Source organism: Phoenix dactylifera, chromosome 7, assembly GCF_051530095.1.
Source record: "Phoenix dactylifera cultivar Ajwa chromosome 7, Ajwa_hap1_PhDact_Kaust_v1.1, whole genome shotgun sequence".
Lineage (NCBI taxonomy): Eukaryota > Viridiplantae > Streptophyta > Magnoliopsida > Arecales > Arecaceae > Phoenix > Phoenix dactylifera.
In genome coordinates, this window is record NC_143196.1 from 24,191,888 (window position 1) to 24,198,043 (window position 6,156).

Sequence of the window (6,156 nt, forward strand, 5' to 3'; positions counted from 1 at the left end):
TTAGCCTGACGAGGACGTCAGGGCTTGAACGGGGGGAGTATGTGAGGACCCGTGCGGGCGTGTGTTTAGTCCCACATCGGTTATTCGCTGGGTAGATCTTGGGTACTTATACAGGATAAAGGAACCCAAACAATACCTTCCGGCTAGCCATTTTGGGTGAGGTTCTGGGTTGTTACAAGAATAGTATGCATATTGCCCACGGATTTTCAAGTCATATTTCGTGTGTTATAGAACAAGTGGCAGCATACAGAATTTCGTAGATGAATGTCTAGCAGAGATAAAAGCGCACATAAGTCACAAAGGCACCCATAAACATAAGATTGGAATATTCTAACTAACAACCTCACCCGGACCCATCGTCCGGATCAGCCACGTGACACAGTCGCACACTTTCTTAAGCAAAGCCTAAGAAAATATGCAAAGCCTATAATTTAAATACAACTTCAACATAACTAGATAATAATGATCTCAATTCATAACAAAATATTCTATATCAACAAATAACATAACATGTACAATTAAAAATTCAATCATCCAACTAGCATCAGCGATGCTCTATTTATTCATCCTTTCATCCATGATCCTGTAACTCTTAAAAGAAAAGTGAAGGAGCAGTGTGAGATTTATAGTTTAGTAAGCATCTACGCATACCCCCACCAGCATAATAATAATATAAATTTGAGAATAACAAATAATTATCATTGATACAATGCCATAAAATCCAATACCAAACATACTTTCGTAGCCCAGTAATATATCTCATAACATTAAAATATCTTTTCATGCAACAATGACCCTAGTTAATTATCTCTGATTAGCGTCCTTCAAATCTAATATTGTTTAGCCTTGTGACTTTAGACTACCATAACCATGTTTCCGGCCTATCGCAGGGCATTAATAGTACCACTTTTTGGATCTATGATGGAGTATCAATAGTACTATTTTTTCGGCCCATAATGGGACATCACAGAGTACCATATTTCTAGCCTATAGTGGGGCATCAACAGCTATCCAAATATACAATTTTTTTTTGTATTTGCTAAGTAAATATAATTCAAAGCCATATTTCTTGCAAAATTTGATGCCAGGAGCATCAAAATCTATACAAATTAAAAATAGCAACATATGCCACATATATACATATAGAATCATATATCCTTGATAGATAATTATGCAATAAACAATTATTATATACCACACAAAGCGAAAACAATCAATGCACAAAAATAGCATATATATGTGTGTGTGTGTGTGTGTGAGATCAATGTCCAGAGATTCTTTCCTCTACTAGCGATAGAATTAACTCAACGTATACCAACTGACACCTCGATTTAAGAAACAAAGTATACAATACTTTGCTCAACGCCTTCTTGCCCATATGGCTGCTACCCTATAGAATCAAGTCCAAACATTGCAATAAAAATCATAACGTGAAAATTTACATCTAGGTCTCTCTAATGGAGTACAACAGGGGCCTACCATTGAGTTCCCTGAATCTCTTCCGCCAAATTTCTTAGATCAATTAGAGAGAAAAGAAAAAAGGAGAAAGAAATAGAGAGAAGGAAGAAGAGAGAGGAGAAAGAGAGCGCAAGAGTGGAGAGAAGAGAGGGAGGAAAAAAAGGAGAATCATAGAGTCCGTCTATCTTTCTCAAAACATAGGAACGAGAAAGCACAAGCATGGGTTGGCAGCAGTCTGGGGGTGATGTCCTATGGCAGCAATAGGCTACGACGGCAACCTGGTGACAACAGCCGCCCATCGAAAAAGAAAAATGGAAAACAATGGAGGCCCTATTCCACCAAAAATACGGCAACTAGCTGATTCCAATCCATCGACGATGGCGGCCTAAGAGCTAAAAAAAAAAGGAGAAAAGGATTTGAGGTATATTACCACAATCCGACGACTGTTGAGAATTATATCCTAAGAGTCAATCATCAGTGTGCTGATGATTGAATTTTGTAAATGAATTGACAAATTAATAAAGTGTTATTTGGCATTGTTCATCATTTCATTGTACATCTTCAAATGAACTCTTATATGATGAAGTCCTTAGGACTTATTTTATGATAAAGGAGGATTTATCTTCAAATCCTTAAATCTGTTCGCGACCAAATGATTCGCTGTTAATAGGACGATAGTATTATCGAGATTAGGTCGTTGTGAGACATATACGTTGGTTGTCCTCTTAACCAAGGAGTGTGGAGACACTGATATATCGCACAAGTGAAGTATAGGAATACATTTTACTGAACGTGACCAATTTCGGAATACTCTACTGTCGAGAGATGTTCCGAATGGATATGGGTATAAGTATCCCTCAGAAGTGAGATCACCATAATGACTAGCAAGCAACTCACTGTACTTTGGTACTGGACTAGCAGAATTTCTAATTCTGAGATGGAAGGTTATTGGGTGCAGTCAAGTACTTCCAAAATCAGTGCGTAAGTCAAGATGGAATTGACCCCTCCGAAAAATAGGAGATAATGCTTTGTGTTCAATTTAGCAAAACCTTAGCTAGGATAATCCTTGTGAGAAGTCACAGAATTTCTAAAGTTGATCACATAGAGGATGTACTTATTACAGAGTTGACAGAACTCTGAAGTCATCCTGATATTAGAAGTCAAAGGGATGAATTATACAGTAACCATAGTCCAGAATTCCAGAATATTTGCTTCGCATATATTCAGCCTATCCGGACGTCGGATACCATTGCTAGATGGTCATTTCGATTAGTACAAGAAGTTGTTCTTGTACTACCGGCTTAGATTCAAACCTATGGGGTCACACGCATAGAAGTTCTAGATTGATCAAATGGTTGATTGATGATTAAGAATCACTCAGGGATAATTTGGTCAATTCGATTGACAAATTATCCTAAGCAAAAGTTGCATTAAAATAATCATTGAATTATTGAAGGGTTAATTAGTAATTGGATTACTAATAAATTCAATTTGATTGAATTATTGGACTTTAATTAAGCCAAATTGAATTAGATTCAATTTGGGCTAAATTAGGGTTTGACCTAATTCAATCAGGTTCGACCCGAGCCGATTGGGCATAACCTAATTGATCGAACTTGACCCAATTGTATTGGACTTGACTCAAGTCAATTAAGAGTCCTTATTTGATGAGGATTAAGAGTCCAAATAATCAAAATTTATTATAGAGAAGAATTTCTAAAATTTAGGATCCTAGCTTTCTTTCTTGGAGAAGAAAGACACCTCATCCTTATCCCTAAAAACAGTGGTGTCCATCCTCATTATTTTTCGTCAATTTTTTGTGTGAGGAAAGAGGAGGCGTGGGTCTATTTTTTAGAAAAATATGGCGCCTCAAATCTTTCTAAAAAGATAGAAATCAAATCCCTAATTTATAGGGACTGCATGGCGCATCAAGAAGGGTGGCATGTAGCTAATGTTTGGGGTGTAATAACCCTCTGATTTTTAGGAATTCATGGCACAAGATTACAAGAGAATTTGTTCATCTCTTAGCTTCCGATTCACCAGAATTTTTTGGAAATTTTATTAGCCAAATTCGTTGGCCAAAAGAGGTGTGAGGCGTGGGGGATCTTTTGGCTATAAAAAGACCCCCACGACTAGGGTTTAAAAAAGATGGTCTTTAGAAAGGGTTCTAAACTCTAAAAAAATTCTGAGAGCAAGCAACCTTCTCTCCTCCTTCTTCTCCTTCATCTCCATCCTTCATCCTCTCGAAGAAGAATCAAAAGTTGAGTGCTTCGAGGGAGAAAAGTTTAGCCACTGTAGCACTTCTGCACGAGCTAGCACTCCTGCAGTTGTGGATCTTTCTAGAGCTTCGTGTTGACTATCCGTAGAGGCCGGATGCGTGTGCGGCTATACAAGGTGATCAAGGCATCATCAAAGTTCTCAAAGCAAAAAGGTATGAGATCTTATCTCATTAAAAATTAAGATTAGAAATCAACTAGGTTGCTGAAATTCTGCATAACTACATGTTAGACATAGAATAATGCCTACTTGTTTAGGATAAATGTTTAAAGTCCTGGATCTATTTTTATTGTAGAGATATGATCTCTAGCATGCATAGAAATTAAATAGTTTATTTCATGCTTCCGCTGCAAAATCTTTAAAAATATATGCATGCGACCATCAGGGTTCCCAACAACGACATCCCAAGGCCAAACTGGCAATGAACTGCAACGAAAATCTACAAGATTTTGTTTGAAATTTGCAGCCAGAAGAAGATCTCAAAGGTAGAGTGCCTAGAGGAGAAGGGCATAGATCTTTATAGAGAAAATTCTAGGATTTTGCTAAAGTCTAATGTGCCTTAGGATTCCTGTTTCCTCAAAATTAGGAGAGGCGGACTCCCATCATGAGTCCTCCTCTTCCACCTCATGTGCCAGTCATATGAGGTTTTCTTCCACCTCCGACCTTACGTGAAAAACATGCGTGGTCCATCCTACTATTGAGCTAGTTAATGGACCGAGCCCTTACATTCTCCCCCCTTAAACTAATTTCATCCTTGAAAGTGAAGTAATAGCTTGAGGCTTGAAAGAGTTGAAGATCCTCAATCCTTATCTCAACCTTGAGCTTTTAAGTGGCCTCTCTTCTATCCATGATTTGGATTAAATCTCCTCCATTATAACACATTCCAAATCAAAGTTGATGTTTTCTGACCAGTTTCATAATGACTCAATCTTCCACACATAAAAGAAAAGCCTACATGCATCACATGCTGCGAACTGAATAAACATTATATGGTACACACAAAACAAACGTACATGCAAATAAGAGTTCTATATTTGTATGCATCAACAATGCATCGAATAAAGATCTATATAATAGGAGGATATGAGTGATAAAGCAAGAGCATAAGTGGCACTTGAGTTAGAGTGGATGGGCACATTGTCTTGTTTCAACACCTAGATATGTTGCTACTAATACGAACTATGGAGTACAATACTAGATGAAATGCACTTACTTTGGAAGAATGAAGGGATCGGAGAGAGCATAGAAAGACAATGGATGAAATACCTTTAGAATTAGAGTATAAGTAGAGAGGAGAATAGTATTGGGCCCTTTTTTCAATCCTGTTCCAAGTAAGCTAGGAAACTCGGGATCCCCAAAGGACTCAATTGGTCGAGGAAGAAAGCAGTCCCCAACTAAGCTTGTCTGGGCGAGGTTTGGATGCATGTGTGGGCATGCCAATGGTCTCGGACTAGCCAGAAAGCTGTGGGTTGAACAAAGAATAAAAAGTAATGTAGGTTTAGGTGCCTTGTCCTTTAAGAATTTTCGTATTTGTCCTACCACCGTTTGAAGGAGATGAAAATAGATGGGGTTGTAATGTTGAGCTACGGTGGACAAGGTAGAGCGCTGGGCGCTAGGGTAGGTGGCTAAGTTATGCCTATTCGTAGGATAAATGACCATGGTAAAGATAAAGAAAAATTGATTGGATTGATTATCAAAGGATTTTCATACAATTCTAATATTATTACCATTATATAGTAACAATCCATTCTTGATAGATGTAATCACGTTTGCTTCCACGTTTGGTACTTCTATTAATTGTTACCTATTGTTTTCTACTAAGCATGCCCTTTAATATGATGATGTTGCACCAATCATCATACTAGTCAAATTTTCTATCATATCTCCATTCGTCCTGCTCGTCAACCTTTTTTTTAGTCATTCTGCATATTCAACCTCTAATGAAGTGATTTTATTTAGCTCCCTATCCAATTATGTATTCAACCTCATCCTTTAGAACCTCCTTCTGAGGCGTGTTGTACCCTTTCTTTTCTTATTATGCAGGTACTTTGGCATGTATTTCTTGTATATCCATCTGAGCAAAGACATGGTGAAAACAAGTAGCATAGGAAAAAAAAAAGTTAAGTGGGACTATGCAATACTTGGTTCTTGCTAACCAATGTAGGGCATTGCTGCCTAGCATACATGGAGAATAGTGGTTCCCTATTGTGGGCTTGTATTCCTACCATGCCCATTAGAACATTACACAAATATAGTGATCCAAAATGGCTTGAAGCCCTAAAAAAGTGTTTCTTTCACCATTATTTGTTGGTTCATTGCCCTATGACCCTTTTGCCCTACATATTTGTGCATTGTTCGAACGAATACCATGGATTAAGGGCCCATATATTGGTTCCTTGATTCTTGCCATACCTAAACTAA